The 19,064-nt window shown below is 43.1% G+C and overlaps 1 protein-coding gene across 1 annotated transcript in view; it reads right to left on the bottom strand.

The window, feature by feature from the left end:
* LOC126336082 (potassium/sodium hyperpolarization-activated cyclic nucleotide-gated channel 1) overlaps nt 1-19,064 on the bottom strand; it is a 1,174,950-nt gene that overhangs the window by 809,726 nt on the left and 346,160 nt on the right. The window lies entirely within an intron of this gene.

Here is a 19,064-nt window from a genome sequence, read left to right as displayed (position 1 = left end):
TTTACTCTGCGGTCAGTGCTGGTAATCTTATTTTTTCCATTTCAGTGGAAGTTTTCAGGGGTGTAGCAGCTCGGAGATTAATACTAAACAATTATTTCTAGGTACTATACTACCTATATTATGACACGAAGAGTACCTAGACGAACTGTCTTATTCACTAACGGCTTACAGAAGGATGCTTGGTAGGTTTTAAAGGAAATATGTTCTCTGTTTAACAAAATTTCATGGTCGTTGGGAAGAGTAGGATATATCTACGATAGAGTTTGTGATTTAAAATGATAATGTACCCAATAAGTTCTGGAACAGTGAAGTTTGGTCACATTCAACTTTCACGTCAATTGACTCTCAAAAATTGCCGTTTCATTTTTATCCCATTCAAAATGTAGAATATGTGGCAGGTGATAAATAAAACATGGCAGACTTTTCGTACTAAGTTATGTGTGTATGAACATCAAATGTGTAAGAAATTATGAAAACAAACGCTGAGGTTATGTGCAGCTTTCTTGAAAAACTGCTTCATTATGTGAGGGTCTATGGGGCTCCGGTGTGGAGCGAGGGTGACAGGGACGATGATATCGAGAGAAACCGAAACTTGTGCAACAGCTGTCACCTCTGTAAACCGTGCAGGCCACTGCAGCACATTATGTTTTGCTACTGAATTTATCAGTCCAAGAGTTCAACAAGTGGTAGCATGAGGCCGATAATGGGAAGAGTAATCGGTAATATCGCTTTATTCCTTCGTTCCCGAAAGTACCACGCAAACACTCCAGATGTAGCACGCAACGCTGATAAAGTTGTGTTCCATGTCAGGTTATGCAGATAATGATGTTAACACACTCTACAACCGGAACTGGAAGCAGGTAATTTTTGATTGAGCACCAAAAATTCGCGCTACTTGTTTTGTTATCGTTAATGGAATGATGCAGATTTCCACGACTGTTATGCAGTTTATTCGTACACACGTGAAGTTCTCCACACAGGCCCAGAGAGAGCCTAGACAGCTCATGATTAAATGTTATTTTCCCTGTTTTTCGTTCAATAAGTTAACACTACAGTTGTTCTAGATACTGTGTCAATTGACTCTATAGTGCGTTACTTCAGATGTTTTAAAACAATGTGTATGCAAACTAAAGTCAGCCATCTCTACAAAAAATTGAATGACTTCTCAGCAAAGTATTGTTAGTTGGCGTTTAACAATATATAATACCGCTAAAACATTTTAACTTTGATACATATTAACAGTCACTGAAATTTCCGTAAAATTTAAAGCAGTAACTCTACTTTGTACATACCAAAAATAAGTTTTAGAACTGCTTAGTTCCATCAGCTCTGTTGCAACGTACCTGGAACAGATTAGAAAGAGAGCTATTAGTAGAGAGGTTGGTGGCAACTGATTTTGAAGTCCTGTATTGAGAAACATACGTAAGCATATGAGCACACTACGTACTTATTGCGTAGAACAGAAAAACATAAATATTGAGATAATTGGCTTTATGTACACTTTTTGACGCTTTTGGTTTTCCCTCTTCGAATTTGCCTGTTAGAATTACAATCTAACACAGTAATGGTAAGTTTGCATCTTCACACGAAACATAAAAAGTGTAGTTTCCTGCATGAGTAAAGCTATCAAAAATAGGGGGACTATGATTATCAGGACACAATGTATTGTTATCGATAAACTTTTTCTTATTCGTACTCTAGTTAGTCATCCGCAAGGAATGTTCTAGAAGTAGAAAATACAGCGGATAACTTATACACATGACAAAAATATCACTAGCTTTTGAAATACACCGTTACCGAAGAAGTACTTCAGTTTCTTCTTTGTAACTACCACGCTCAAGAGCAGAAAGTAAATTGCAGGCGGACACACAGAAATTTGTTTCCATCAGGGATGGCCTTAATATTACCTGTTTGTTAATAACAATAAATCTCTCCCTTTGGAACGAATACTTTACTGTTTTACTACAGTATTTTAGTATTTTTTACCGTTTTAAAATTTTACCAGGGAATTTTATCATGAAGCTAAATTATCAATGAAACTTCCTGGCAGATTAAAATTGTGTGCCGGACCGAGACTCGAACTTGGGATCTGTGCCTTTCGCGCCAAGTGCTCTACCATATGAGCTACCCGAGAATGACTGACGACCCGTCCTCAGAGCTTTAATTCCGCCAGTACCTCGTCTCCTACCTTCCACACCTTCACAGAAGCTCTCCTGCAGACCTTGCACAACCATCACTCCTGGAAGAAAGGATATTACGGAGACATGGCTTAGTGACAGCTTGCAGGATGTTTCCAGAATAAATCATCCCGCAGGCTGTGACTAAGCCATGTCTCCGTAATATCCTTTCTTCCAGGAGTGATGGTTGTGCAAGGTCTGCAGGAGAGCTTCTGTGAAGATGTGGAAGGTAGGAGACGAGGTACTGGCGGAATTAAAGCTCTGAGGACGGGTCGTAGCTTGTGCTCGGGTAACTGTGGTGGCAGTTGCCCGCGAAAGGAACAAATCCCGAGTTCGAGTCATCCCGAGTTCGAATCTCTGTCCGGCACACAGATTTAATCTGTCAGGAAGTTTCGTTAGCGCACACTCGGCTGCAGAGCGAAAATTCAATTCTAGGCCATGAATTTGTTTTTAAATTTTGATTACATAATATGAAAAAATAAGAGTGTTCGAGGGTGGTATTTCCAGTAGATGTGACTACGTTAAACCCATAAAAAGAGAGAGAACGACCAGTCTATCACACTGGAAACGTTTACGGCATAGCTTAGGGCCTATAGTGAAAATAAAGTTTATTAAGCTAAATGTATCAGTTATATTGAAATATGAAACAAGAATTATTTTGTTCAAAAGAGAACATTCTTGCAGTAGTTATTGTTTATTCCGTCCTAAGCTTACTTCAATTTAAGAGTCATTCTCACCAGGAGCGTTTCGTTCTATGGTCATCTGAAAATGTGGTATACGTAACATATTTCTACATAACTTCCAATATGAGTAACGTAGAAGTAGATATCTTCAGAGTAGTGCAGCAACTTAAATCACTTAATAAAAGAAGTCTTCTGGTTCAGACTATATACCTGGTTCCATTCAGAGTATGCTGATGAAATAACTCCATACTTAACATACACAACCGTTCGCTCGACGAAAGATTCGTACCCGAAGACTGCAAATTTGCGCAGCTCACACCAATATTCAAAATAAATAGTAGGAGTAATCCAGTAAACTACAGGCCCACATCATTAACATCGATATGTAGCAGGATTTTGGAACATGTATTGTGTTCGGACATTATGAATAACCTCGAAAAAAGCGGCCTATAGACACACAGTCAACACGGATTTAGAAAACACCGTTCCTGTGAAACACTTGAAGTGTTGAGTACTATTGACAAGGAATTTGAAACTGATTCCGTAGTTCTTAATTTCCGGAAGGCTTTTGACACTGTACCACACAAGCAGCTTGTTGTGAAACTGCGTCCTTATGGAATAATGTCTCAGTTATGTGACTGGATTCGTGATTTCCTGTCAGAGAGGTCATAGTTCGTAGTAACTGACGGAAAGACATCGGCTTAAACAGAAGTGATTCCTGGCGTTCCCCAAGGCAGTATTTTAGTCCTTCTGTTGTTCCCTATCTATATAAACTTGGGAGACAATCTGAGCAGCAGTCTTCGGGTGTTTGCAGATGACGCTGTTGTTGATCGACTAGTAAAGTAATCAGAAGATCAACACCAATTGCAAAACGATTTAGAAAAGATGTCTGTATGGTGCGAAAATTGGCAGTTGACCGTGAATAACGAAAAGTGTGAGGTCGTCCACATGAGCGCCAAAATTAATCGGTTAAACTTCGGTTACACGATAAATTAGTCAAATCTAAAGACCTTAAATTGAAATCCCGTCGGTCTCTCGGCTAGGACAAGCTTGGATTCCGTGTTTGTTCTCGGTAGATATGAAAAGACTGGAAAGATAAACTCATCCGAACTAAAACATATCAACGTTGTGGTGCTAGCGGGCAGTAATAACTTTTCATTCGTATTTTATTTCTCTTTTGAACATAGAGTAGGATGGGCAGCAGACGTGTACATCCGCTATATGAATATTTGCTTTAATTCATAATCACCTACGAGGCACTTATTTTTTTTTTTGTACGGGATGGTGGCTGGGTATGGGAGACCCGGCTCTGCTCTGTGCAAGCGGCACCCTATGCTACTGAAGTGTAGCACTCCATGACCATATCACTCTATGTTCGTCAGTTCAAAGATACAAAATAGAAACTCTTCCGTTTCCCAGTATTAACTAATCTCATTTCGACTGTAACTGCACTATAGAAGTCGTCAGTATACGTGCCGATATGTTCAAAACAGATTTGGGAACTTGAATTATACCTACCTACAGCAGGACTCAGTAAAATATGCAGTGCTTTAAAGTTGCTTTCTGACTTCTTTAAATAATGGCGACTGAAAGTTATACCCACAGGACTCAAGCCACGGATTTTGGAAACAAATGTCAATTATGATTAACTGAAAGTCGGGGAAAAAAATAAAGCGTCAGATACATTACTATAATTCCATTTTCAGTCTAATGAACAATTTATTGTCTAAGGTAACACCAAACAATAGTTAATATAGAGTAATGAAGTTTTGGGAATATATTTGTCAAGGTAACATGTTTAAATGATTAACAGTGCAAGATCACAGGTTAATGTGAGGGCGACATAACCCATTACAAATTTAAAATTATGGTATTTGATAACCGGTGCAAGCGCTAAAATATTGAATGCAAGCATGCAAACGTGCATGGCCTGTGTTGTACAAGTGCCGGATGTCAGTTCGTGGAATGGACTCCCTCGCCTATTGCACTTGGTCGGTCAGTAGTGGGACGCTTAATGCTGTTTTTGGATGTCGATGATGTCGTCCGATGATGTCTCATACGTGCTCGAATGGAGAAAGATGCGGTGATCGAGCAGGCCGAGGAAAGATGCCGAGACTCAGTAGAGCATGTTGGGTTTGCAACAGCACTTATCCTACTGGAACACACCCTCTGGCATGCTGTTCATTAATGGCAACACAGTAGGTCGAATCACGATATTCACATACTAATCCCCAGTCAAGGTGCTTGGGATAACCCCGAGAGTGCTCCTGCTGCCATACGAAATCTCAGTGTGTCTAACAAAGAGACAGGTTTCTTGCATGCCCTCAATTGGCCTCCTCCTAACCAACACACGGCCATCACTGGAACCGATACAGAACCAGCTTTCACTCAGAAAACAACAGACCTCCACGCTACCCTCCCATAAGCACACGCTTGACACCACTGAAGTCGCAAATGGAAGGGGTTTGGGGTCAGTGGAATGCACACGGTACAAGGCCTCTGGCTTGGAGCTGTCCATGAAGTAACCGATTTGTAGCAGTTCGTTGTGTCACTGATGTGCCAGCTGTTGCTTCAAATTACGATGCAGATGCATTACGATGAGCCAGAGCACCTCGGCGAACACGATGGTCTTCCCCCACCCCCCCCACCCCCCTCCCAGTTATAGTGACAACAATAGGTAGCAATCATGTGCAGTGGCTACATTCCTGCCAAATCTTCCCGCAGTATCGCAGAAGTATCATCCAGCTTCTTGTAGCCCTACTACACGACCTCGTTGTAACTGAATCAGGTGGTAATAATAGCGTCTTAAGGGCATTCTTGACTAACATCAACCCACCAAGTCCAATCTGAAAAGTGAGTAACGTTCACGACCGCTGCTGCGTATATTTAGGGCAAACCTGATTCGCATTCTCATCCAGATGTACGAACTCGCTTACCAACTTATGATCACAACACGTTCTAGGTGTATCGATTTTTTTTTCCGTCAGTGTCACCCAAAATAACTTTCCTGTACGCGTTAAAAGGAAAATTGTTCAGCGAGGGTTTTTTAACGTCAATGGACGGTTCTTACTGCGGATATTCATTTTATGTATTTCGACAGATGTAGGAGATACAGATTAGAGGTAAAATTTTTTATATGGAACCATGTACATTTTATTCAAAACTACACTTTCCAAGAGCTGTTCAAAATTGTGTCACACTGTACCATTTCATCCACGAAACAAGTCCCTATGGAAACGATAAATAACACAAAACTCCTGTAATTTAAATATCACTTCAGTGCACTTCATTACCTAAATCATTTAACGGTTTCAAGGCGCGTTTGAACTTGAATACAACAGTACCACACAGCACAGTAGATGGGTCTTGTTATTGCACAGTTCCGTATTACAGTACTTATAACAAATCAGAAGTAAATAGTAATTTTTACTATGGTACTACCACTACGTCAAAAACAGAGCATTTACATCACATGATCAAAATGGTCACCATTGGCACTCATACATAGGGTCTCTCTGTGAATGAAGGACGCCCCACATCGTACTACTGTTTCCTCTCTGATGGCTTTACAGGAGTCATTAATGTATTGCTGCATGTCCTGTGGTGTTGTTGGAACATTTTGATACACGGTGTCCTTGACTGCTCTCCACAGAAAAAAACTTCAGTGGTGTAAGGACTGGAGATCGGGCTGGCTAACTAAGTGGCCCACCACGCCCAATCAACCTAGCATGGTATTTACAGTCTAGAATTCGTCGTGCTCGTAAGGCGTTTTGTGCAGGCCTTCCATTACACTGACACCACATGACCATACTCTGATTCAGGGGTAAGAGCCCAAGAGAACTGGAAGAGTGTATCTTAAAAATCGGGCATATTCTCTGCCATTTTGATTGCTATTTACAAAGATAGGTCCGATAATAGTATCTGCAATAACTCCGGACCAAACATTAACGTTCTATGAACACTGACGCTCTACTTATTGGAGCCGTCGTGGATTGTTGATGGGCCAATAATGTGTTTTTCTCATACTGACATTTTCTTTGTAGGAAAATGACGCTTCGTAACTCAAAAGAACGTCTGAGAAGAAATTGGGATTAGTTAGAAGTTGTCGCTGAGTCCACTGAACCCGGAAATTACTTCAGCAGATGATGAAATTTCCGCGAAATTTTTGATGTAAGTGAACATGGTAGGTTCAGAATTTATGACGTTGCAGAATGCTATGTGCTCTTGTTTCCGAGATACCAACTTCTTGCTGAATTCGTCGAATGCTGACCTGAGAATTCTCGGCTACGGCAGCGGGCACGCGATCTCAGCAGATTCGTGTTCGTGTTCTACGACAATTTCGAGTTCTTCCACTTAAAATTCCCGTTTCACTTAGACGAGAAATGAGACGTCCAGCGGGAAGGCTATGGCTTGTCATATAATCATCTGCTGTACCGTAGTTGCGCCTGAACAGAATTTCACCCGTTTACTGCAAATTACAGTGCAAGTATGTGCTGCAGAATACAAGACAGACATAACAGCATAATAACATAAAGTTCTCTTACAGTACTGAACACAAAAACTCAGATACTAAATTATTTCCTGTCAACACACTTTCTCCGCAGATCAGCAGTGTTTTTACCTTGTCGGCATACTTGTACGTCATGCACCTTTAACCAATAAAAACTACATTTACAGTGTGTACTATTGCCATGTAGTTACGAGGCCACACTGGTGCACGACTACACTTATATGCAGTGTACTGAACGCTGTAGCAATAAATGAGGTGCACGGGAGGGAGAGAAATGCCTGTATCTGCATAAGTCGGAAATCATAAAAAAAAACCCTACCTAAAGCCCCATATTGGGTACGTGATACGTACAATCAAGGCTATAAACAGCTCTGTTTCTTCACAATGAAATCGTTATCGTTTACACATTTCCGTTTTATTTCCAAAATGGTACCTTGTGATACAGTTTTGAGTAGCTCCTGGAGAGGGTAGTGCATTGGAATAAAATGTACATGGTTCCATTTCAAAAATCTAACCTCTACCCCGTATATTCTGATACATGAAATGTGTACCCTCAGCAAGAAGTACCCAGTTACGTCAAAAAGCATTGGTTCAAACAATTTTTCACTTAACGGGCCAGAAAAAGGTTATGTTGGTTGAGCTAGATAAATGGGACACTCACAGTGCACCGACTTATACTGAAATGCGCTACGTTCAGATTCGCAACGTCACACGTCGCCTACAGTTTCCTCAGCTTGGAAGGCAGTAGTGCCTTTTGGACTTTGCAGTGTCCACAAATTCGCATGCGTAACTGTTCCACTAGTATGCATTCGTCATACATCTGACAAAATTAGTATAGAACAGTTACTCTTGAGCGCATATTTACATGAAAAAAGAATTGAACAGGAGGTTTTCAACAGTTTTAATGATTACATTTTAAAAATGAAATCGGTTAGGAGAAGTGTAATGATATTTCCACAGATAGTGCTATAGCCACAGTAGGAAAAACCACGCGAGCTCTACCATGTCTATTGCAAGTAACTACAACAGCCACCAGCTGTCATTGCAATCTGAGTAGGTTAGCTCTAAACTTTTCTACAGCACAATTTTTTAATGAGCAAAATAATTAAGTGCAATATTTAATTAATTTTTAAAAAATCCTTTATGGTTAGTAAAAGTCGCTTGGGATCCAGCACGGCGTTCCGTATTACCCTCCTGTACCAGCCGATCCCATATTCTGCTAACAGTCATTGGATCTCGACCAACGCGATTAGCAATGTTGCGATACGATAAATCGCAATCGCGATAGCCTGCAATCCGACCTTTATCAAAGTCGGAAACGTGATGGTACGCATTTCTCCTCCTTACACGAAGCATCACAACGACGTTGCACCAGGCAACGCCGGTCAACTGCTGTTTGTGTATGAGAAATCTGTTGGAAACTTTCCTCATGTCAGCACGTTGTAGATGTCGCCACCGGCGCCAACCATGTGTGAATGCTGTGAAAACCTAATCATTTTCATATCTTTTTCCTGTCGGTTAAATTTCGCGTCTGGAGCACGTCATCTTCTTGGTGTAGCAATTTTATTGGCCAGTAGTGTATTAAAAACTAGTTGACTTAGTAAGTGACCCTGAGTTAAAGCAAAAACACAAAGATCAGCCATTATGTAATTTATTGACAAAATTAGTAGAGGAATATCTGAGTTTGTCTAAACAAGGTGTTATTGTTATATCTCCGTTTACCACTACATACGCTGAGGTGATAAGAGTCTTTAGATACCACCCAGTAACGGGTCAGACCTCCATTTTCCCCGTGAAGTGCGGCAACTCGAAGTGGCATGGACTCAACATGTCCTAAGACGACCCCTGCAGAAGGGTTGAAGCATGCTGCCTTGGTAACCGTCCACAGCTGCGAAAGCGTTGCGGTGCAGGATGTTTTGCGCGAACTGACCTATCGATCATGTTCCACAAATGTTCTATGGAATTCGTGTCGAACGATGTGGGTGACCAAATTATTTGAACTGTCCAAAGTGTTCTTCAAACAGATAGCCAACAATTGTGGCCTACGGCATTCTCATCCATTACAATTCCAAAGTCTTTTGAGAACATGACGTCCATGAATGGCTGTAAATAGTCTGCAACTAGGTGATCATAACGATTTCCAGTCAGTTAATGATCGGTTCAGTTGGACAAGAGAACTCAGCCTATTCCATGTAAACACAGTTCACACCATTATGGAGCCACCACCAGCTTGCACAGTGCCTCGTTAACAACGTGTGTTTATCGAGCGAAGTGGCGCAGTGGTTAGCACACTGCGTGCATTCGGGAGGATGACGGTTCAATCCCGCGTCCGGTCATACTGATTTAGGCTTCCGTGATTCCCGTAAATCGCTCCAGGCAAATGCCTTGATGTTACCTTTCAAAGGGCACGGCCGACGTCCCTCCATAATCCGATGAGACCGATGACCTCACTGTTTGGTCTCTTTCCCTAAACAACCCTACCCCAACAACGTGGGTTCATGGGTTATTGGGGTTCCTCGCCGTGCTCTAACACTACGGCGAGGTCTTACCTACTGAAATCAGGACCCATCTGATCAGGGCACTGTTTTCCTATCGTACAGGATCCAACCGATTCGGTCACGAGCCCAGAAGTGGTGCTGCGGGCATATCGTACTGTTAGCAAAGGTACTCGTATCTGTCGTCTGCTGCCATAGCCCATTAACGCCGAATACCACCACACAGACCTAACAGAAACGTTTTTCGTGCGTCCCACATTGATTTCTGTGGATATTTCACGCAATGTTGCTTGTGTGTTAACAGTGACAACCCTACACAAACGCTGCTGCACTCGGTCGTTAAGTGAAGACCTTCAGAGAGTGTGCGGCCCATGGTGAGGGGTAGTGCTTGAAATCTGGTATTCTTGGCAGACTATTCACACCGTGGACTCGGAGTATTGAATTTCCTAACGGTAAACGAAAAGTTACAAGACTGCATTGCTCTTGGGGTATGTTTTGAAACACTATAGACGACTACGAGCTCACGATCTGACAACAATCACTTTAACTAGTAAGCCTTCCACTTGTCTACAAGGCCCACGCCTCGGATAAATTTATGTTGCCCTTTCTGTGTGGTTCTTGTAAACCTGCATTTATTTGATCTCATCAGAATCTAAATGAACTTTAATGTTGAAATAATTTAATGAGATGGTAGCCCTTCATTACTGAAGTCAACTATTGATGTGTGCATAATATATCAACGCAGGATTGATCTCTTACAAAAATTCTGGCATAAGTTTGTTGGTCATAAAATAGGAATACAAACGTCTAAAAAATGAGATCGACAGGAAGTGCAAAATGCCTTAGCAGGGTTGGCTAGAGGACAAATGTAAGGATGTAGAGGCTTACCTTACTAGGGGTAACATAGATACTGCCTATAGGAAAAATAAAGAGACCTTTGTAAATAAGAGAACCACTTGTATGAACAACAAGAGCTCAGATGGAAACCTAGTTCTAAGCAAAGAAGGGAAAGCAGAAAGGTGGAAGGAGTATATAGAGGGTCTATACAAGGGCGATGTACTTGAGGACAATATTATGGAAATGGAAGAGGATGTAGATGAAGATAAAATATGAGATACGATACTGCGTGAAGAGTTTGACAGAGCACTGAAAGACCTGAGTCTAAACAAGGTCCCAGGAGTAGACAACATTCCATTGGAACTACTGAAGGCCTTGGGAGAGCCAGTCCTGCCAAAACTCTACCATATGGTGAGCAAGATGTATGAAACAGGCGAAATACCCTCATACTTCAAGAAGAATATAATAATTCCAATCCCAAAGAAAGCAGGTGTTGACAGATGTGAAAATTACCGAACTACCAGTTTAATAAGTCACAGCTGCAAAATACTAACAAAAATTCTTTACAGACGAATGGAAAAACTAGTAGAAGCCGACCTCGGGGAAGATCAGTTTGGATTCCGTAGAAAAGTTGGAACACGTGAGGCAATAATGACCCTACGACTTTCTTAGAAGCTAGATTAAGGAAGGGCAAACCTACGTTTCTAGCACTTGTAGACTTAGAGAAAGCTTTTGATAATGTTGACTGGAATACTCTCTTTCAAATTCTGAAGGTGGCAGGGGTAAAACACAGGGAGAGAAAGGCTATTTACAATTTGTACAGAAACCAGATGGCAGTTATAAGAGTCGAGGGACATGAAAGGGAAGCAGTGGTGGGGAAGGGAGTGAGACAGGGTTGTAATCTCTCCCCGATGTTATTCAATCTCTATACTGAGCAAGCAGTGAAGGGAACAAAAGAAAAATTCGGAGTAGGTATTAAAATCCATGGAGAAGACATAAAAAACTTTGAGGTTCGCCGATGACATCGTAACTATGTCAGAGACAGCAAAGGATTTGGAACAGCAGTTGAACGGAATGGATAGTGTCTTGAAAGGAGGATATAAGATGAACATCAACAAAAGAAAAACGAGGATAATGGAATGTAGTCGAATTATGTCAGGTGATGTTAAGGGAATTAGATTAGGAAATGAGACACTTAAAGTAGTGAAGGAGTCTGGGGAGCAAAATAACTGATGATGGTCGAAGTATAGAGGATATAAAATTTAGACTGGCAATGGCAAGGAAAGCGTTTCTGAAGAAGAGAAATTTGTTAACATCGAGTATAGATTTAAGTGTCAGGAAGTCATTTCTGAAAGTATTTGTATGGAGTATAGCCATGTATGGAAGTGAAACATGGACGATAAATAGTTTGGACAAGAATAGAATAGAAGCTTTCGAAATGTGGTGCTACAGAAGAATGCTGAAAATTAGATGGGTAGATCACATAACTAATGAGGAGGTATTGAATAGGATTGGGGAGAAGAGAAGTTTGTGGCACAACTTGACGAGAAGAAGCAATCGGTTGGTAGGACATGTTCTGAGGCATCAAGGTATCACCAATTTAGTATTGGAGGGCAGTGTGGAGGGTAAAAATTGTAGAGGGAGACCAAGAGATGAATACACTAAGCAGATTCAGAAGGATGCAGGTTGCATTAGGTATTGGGAGATGAAGAAACGTGCACAGGATAGAGTAGCATGGAGAGCTGCATCAAACCTGTGTCAGGACTGAAGACCACAACAACAACAACAAAATAGGACAAACAGTACAAGCTAAAGCGTGATGGCAAATTAATCATGATCTGTTGGCAACACGGTAGTTGCAACAAGTAGTTAACACTCCACTGGGAGGCGACTGGTTGACACATATCTGTGCGCTTGTCCCATATGATCCTACCTTCGTTAACGGCCTACAGTTGGCACCATATGAAATGCTTTCTGGAAATCTGTAAATATGGAATCTGACTTTTGCTCTTCATGCAATATATCATGTGGGGAAAGGGCAAGCTGAGTTTCGCTCCAACGATGCTTTCTAAAACCATGATGATTCGTGGACATAAGCTTTCCAGTCTCAAGAAAATTTGGTATATTCAAACTGAGAATATATTCAACGATTCTGCAGCAAACAGATGTTAAGGATAATTGTCTGTAATTTTGTGGGCCCATTCTTTACTATTCTTATATACTCGAGTCACCTGCGCCTTTTTCCAGTTGTTTGGAACTTAGTGCTGAGCGAGAGTTTCATGATAAATGCAAGCCAGGTAAGGGGTCAATGGCGTTGAGTACTCTTTGGGATTCAATCCAGACCTCGTAATATATTTACTTTGAAATCTTTCAGTTGTTTCTCTAAGCCAGGTATGCTTATTGCTATGTCTGTCTGACACTCAAATGACAGTATGTTTCTTCGATTCTTCTGTGTGAATGGCTTCTTGAAGGTGAAATTTAAAATCACCCCCACAAGTAGTTTGGGCTAATCACAAGACTCCCCGAGCTCCATGACTCCCCTCTAATTCTTCTGCTCTACCCATCAGCCACACCCAAGCAAACAATATTCTTCTCTTTTTTAGAGAAGCAGCCAGTCTCTTGCTCATAAATTCCCATGCAGGGAGGAGAAAACGCGCTCCCAATTTGTTTTTCCTATGGCCACTTTATGCAGCTTGTTTAGAGTTACCGCTTACTCTAAAGTAAACTACACATTTATCAAAGAGATCATTATCTGGACGCCCAAATGTTAAAGCCTGTCTAAGCAGGTGCCTCGGCTAAACTAAGAAAAGCGCTTTTGTGACCCAACATTCAACATTTCAGAGCCACCATAAATGTTGCATTAGATTCTAAAATTCTGTCGAATGCTTGAGGGGGATGATACCACCTGACAGTTCTCTCGGTAGTGTCCCGTCGACAGAGAACACGGAATTTTTATGGCCGCCATCTCTGTTCACAAAGGGCGTTTATGACACTAACGAAATGTCTTGGCCTGGCCATCTAAATTTATCTCACGCCGCTGGCAACTCCAAAAAGTGCTATTTGGAGGAGAACCACCATAAAAATGCTGCCTGCATTAAAAACGCACACGTTCCCATCAGTGCCTCCTCATGTTGGTAACTTATTGTCAGCTCACAAAAATGATGTCCTGATCGTGAAACCAACATTAAAGAGTAGACTTCAGTAGGAAAAATAGTGATGAGTGACTCGTCCTCTCTCAATGTAATATCCCATGCGTCCTTCTCCAACTACATTCTGCGTTCAACATCTTTCAGATCCCATTATGAGGTCGTAATCAAGTCGGAAACATGGATCACCCGAGTATTAATGACAGCTCCACCAGTGCATTGCCCTTTGATACCTTGTGTGCAAGATAATCTGCATCTGTATATGTGCATTAATTCTCCCATGACATGTCACCCCAGTGTATGTATACGAAGCGGGATTTTGTTATTAAGCTGCAATGAAGACAATTTTCAGGAAGAGGCTTGACGCCCCAACAGATACGAGTATTCAACTTTGTACAGTTACCTCTGACATCAGTATAAGAGGCACGAGTATGGCAAGCTGCAGGCTATAGGGTGCTGCCAGAGATGCAGCAGGTCCAACAATTGGGGAAAGTGTAGCTGAACTGTAATGCTACTGTATTTATGATTTATACAGGTGACAGCCGTCGACTGCAATGGGCCGAGTACGCTGGCCTTCGGCTGCTGCCGAGGTGCCTACGGCATCTGGCTTGCACGACAGAAGGTAACCCCGGCTCCATCACGCCCTATGTCCCGAAATGCGAGAGACATGTGTTGTATCCCAGGCGAGGGCAGGACCGGCTATAACTTCTCAACTTGTCTCATCGGCTGGAGATCGGGCAGACCACGACTCCCTGGACAGCCACTCAAGCGACAGGCAGAAGGTTTGGGCCCGGTGGTGGCCGAAGTAGCTGCTTCATCTATACGTGGTGGAGCGTCATGGATCAACCTGACAACACGGTCCGAGATGGCCAACGAATGATAAGTGTGAGTGGAAACGTGCTTACATGTGATGTCGCCCGCTGTCATTAGTGCGTCACTCTGAAGTCCCTCATAATGACCATATTTGGTAGGGTACCGACGTCTTCCTGTATGCAGCCAGGCGCTGTAACTGGTAGTAGGACACTACTGTCGTGCCATACTTCGTACATAACGACAATGAAGGGGGTGGAAGCTACAGAGTGGTACAGCAGCTGTCCATTATGATTATCCGGGCTGTTTTGCCGTGGTCGGTTGATGAATTTAGTCTCAGTTCTGTGGAGACCTGGCAGGGAGGAACTAAGCCGGTTCTACGGACATCTGAACAGTATAAACATGAGAATTCAGTTTACAATGGAGGAGGAGGTAGACGGCAAATTACATTTCCTCGATGTGCTTTGTTTTAGAAACGAAAATGATAGTTTGGGCTACTCATTATACCGCAACCCACGCACACGGACCGTTATTTGCACCGGGATTCGAACCACCATCCACAACATAAGCGGGGTGTTATCAAGACGTTAGCGAACAGAACTAGAAATATTTGTGGACCTGAGTTGCTCGACGCTGAGATAGCACATCTTCACAACGCACTAATGAAGACGAGAATTCAGTTTACAATGGAGGAGGAGGTAGACGGCAAATTACATTTCCTCGATGTGCTTTGTTTTGGAAACGAAAATGATAGTTTCGGCTACTCATTATACCGCAACCCACGCACACGGATCGTTATTTGCACCGGGATTCGAACCACCATCGTGCCGTTTGTCAAAAATGTAACGGAAAGAAAAGGGAGGATCTTGACGAAGCGGAATATTGCCGTAATTTACAAGCCACCAGGAAGATACAGGAATACCTCACGTCTGCCAAGGGCGCCCGCAAACCATAGGAAAAGCTAGAGTGTATAGGATATCATGCAGCTGTGGAGATGTTTATGTGGGTACCACTAAAAGAACTGTTTCAAAATATTTGGAAGAGCACAAGGGCAATTGTAGAAGAGGAGAAACGCAACGATCAGCTGTTGCGGAGCATGCTTTCCAGCCAGGGAACCACCATATTCATTTGTGTGTGTGTGTGTGTGTTTGAGGTTTACGGGCGCTAAACAGCGTGGTCATCAGCGCCCAAACGCATAGAAACAGGAACACAAGCGGTGAAGGGACGAAGACGGACGCCGAACAAGGAGAACGGCTAAAAGACACAGGCCTGACGCAGTTCTAAATGCGCACATACAGAGGCAAAACAAGAGGATAAGAAACACACTAAAAAAGGAAAGGAAACACAAGGAAAAGAGAACAGATACCGAAGGGAAACAAGGAGGTAATCGTGACTGGCGGACCTCTTACCTAAAACCTGGGTGAGCCAGTCACCCAGCAGCACATTAAAACCTTCTCCCTAAAATCCGAGGCAACAGATTGGAAAGGACACAAAACCGTAAGACCTTAACTACAGTCGCTGCGTCGTCTTGCAAAATAGAGGGCAAATCCGGTGGCAAGGAAACCACCGCCCTGTGGTCAGAGAATAAAAGACAGTCAAGTAAAATGTGGCGGACAGTAATCTGGACGCCACAAGCACTGCAGATTGGGGGGTCCTCCCGCCGGAGTAAAAAACCATGCGTGAAGGGACTGTGTCCAATGCGGAGGCGAGTGAGGAGAACCTCATCCCGCCTGTATGACTGGTAGGACGTACGCCATGGTCGCGTAGTGGCCTTTACCAGACGCAGCTTATTGTCAGAAACTGCCAACCACTCCTCTTCCCATTGATGCATAACATGAAAACGCAAAAGGGAGGTTACAGCATGGAGAGGGACGGCAAATTCAACAACGTGAGGGAGGGAACATGCATCTTTGGCAGCCACATCCGCCAGTTCGTTTCCCCTAATACCCACGTTCCCCGGCACCCAGCAGAAAGAAACCTCCTTCCCTGCCGTTGCAGGTGGAGTAGGGCATCATGGATGTTCTGGACGACCGTATCCGCTGGGTACAAGTGTTGCATGGTCTGAAGGGCACTCAGGGAGTCAGAACAGACGAGGAACTTAAGACTGGTAACACATCTCATCTGCTCCAATGCCCGCAAGATTGCAAACAATTCGGCATCGAGGATGGTAAACGCCGCAGGAAGCCGTAACTTGACGACTCGATCAGGGAAAACAACAGCACAACCAACAGAGTCCCCCTGTTTAGAGCCATCTGTGAATACAGGTACATGGTCCGGATGCTGGTTTAAAATATCGTAAAATAAGGAGGTAAAAACAAAAGCCGGAGTGCAGTTCCTCCGGTACTCCGACAAGTCTAGAAGGATGCTTGGCCTCTGGAGCAACCAGGGAGGCAGGCGAGTAAAACCTTGTCGTTGGGGGGCCACACGCTCCACACCAAGGGACTCAAGCAAATGCTTGGCACGAATCCCAAATGGTTTTGTTGCCCTGGGACGACTGGAAAAGAGACGTTCCATAGGCGGCCGGGCAACGGTAGGGTACGCTGGGGAGGTAGGACAGGCAAGGAAATGACACACCCGTCGCACCATGAGGAGTTTCCGCCGGATGGCGAGCGGCGGTTCCCCTGCCTCAGCACACAGGCTGGGGATGGGACTGGTACGGAAGGCACCAGTGGCCAGCCTGATACCATATTCATTTCGAGTAGACGAAGGTACTAGATGCCACAAGCGGGTATTACGAAAAGTTGTACAGGGAGGCAATCTAAATCGCTAAACACCATAATAATTTCAGTCGAAAGGAGGAGGGTGTGAAATTAAACGGTATATGGATGCCGGTGTTAAAGAAGATGTGTACCACCCGTCCACAACTGGATGATGGCAACGGCGATCGACGGCAGCGGACAGTGGCCAATTGCACTGACGTTTTCAAAACACGTTACGTCATTCCGCGTCGCGGGAGCGCGCGGACACGGAATTTAGCGGCAGTCAGTAGCGAGCCAGCGGGTGTGTTGGATCTTCCATCGAGCTACAGACCCCCTTGAAGATGTCTCCCGCAGACGGGGACGAAACGTTTGGGAATTGAGAAAAAATTCATCTACCGACGACGGCATAACAGCCCGAATAATCATAATGGACACAACATTTCCGACCGTGAAAGTCTACATTTTGGTATAGCAGCTGTCACTGGAGGTAAACTGGACAAGATCTGAAATGATGAGGGAACAAGCGAATACAGTAAACAAAAGCTTTACTTAACTGGTAGCTTTCTCTAAGTGTACGAAGGCTCATTACAAATAATGCAGCAAGCAATCGAGCCCAGATAATACAATAGAAACAAGGATGAGACTCGTTGAACTAACGCACAAACATTAGTGATACAGCGCGAATAGGCGATGTGAGCATAGTACCATGTAGCAAAGTGGCTTCGAGTGTGAGTGGACTGTGTGGCTGCAGCTGGCCGTCCTATATCGCGGCGGCAGAGGGCGCTCATGGTAGGGAAGATACCGGAGGAGTGGCTCGAGAGGCGCACACCATTCGGCACAATAGATATCGCGCGACAGCTGTCGGCGTCTGACGAAAACTTGCATTGCCACTGTCATCTTGGTGTGGTATCGATATGTGATACCACACTTACAGTAACTATTCCAGGTGTCTGGATGCCAGTCTGGTATAACAGCTTAATTTGCAGGGTGACGATCGGTGTGAAGCGCCCCCATTTTTCACAACCAGCGACTTGCTCTGCTCCAATCTCCGTTCTGAGTCTTGCATTTCTACATTCCACATCTAGAAGGACTCTAAATCACCGAAACAAATGAAAACTTTATTCCACTAAAACAATTGCTAAATTCATTTGAACTAAATAATTATTGGTTAGTTGGTTTTCAAATAAAATTTATTATGAGTTCTGTGGTAACAGTTATGATTTAAAACCGAAGTAACTTGTCAGTAAAACACACCTTTCTCTCTCTTTTTAATTTTATTAAACTTGAAAATAAACCAGGTGGTCCATTAGAGTAGGAGCATTCTCGAAATGTTCCATCCGAGGAAGAGGTTGATAATCGCTGGTCTAGAATAATGAAATTGATTTCCTGTGTGATTACAGTATAAGAGGATGTGGATATCACGTTTGACTTAACTCTTACATTGTGTCATAGTAGGTGTAGGTCCAGAATACTGACGAGACCGATCTATACAAATGGTTTTGATTTGTTGAACGATGATACTCAATCATTTTCTGCTTGATGTGTCTGATTCAAGCATCGTATGGGGATGTGTGCAGTACATTCAGTCTTAGTGATGAATACATGAATTGATGAACTCTGTCACACAGAAGTAAAGGGCAATCAAAAATTTTACGTGTACGGGCGTTATTGCAGCGGATATGTAACGTAGCGCGACTCCGATGCTGG

This window comes from Schistocerca gregaria, chromosome 2 (genome assembly GCF_023897955.1).
Source record: "Schistocerca gregaria isolate iqSchGreg1 chromosome 2, iqSchGreg1.2, whole genome shotgun sequence".
NCBI lineage: Eukaryota > Metazoa > Arthropoda > Insecta > Orthoptera > Acrididae > Schistocerca > Schistocerca gregaria.
Note: the sequence above shows the minus strand (reverse complement) of the source record. Positions and strands in the feature narration are given on the sequence as shown.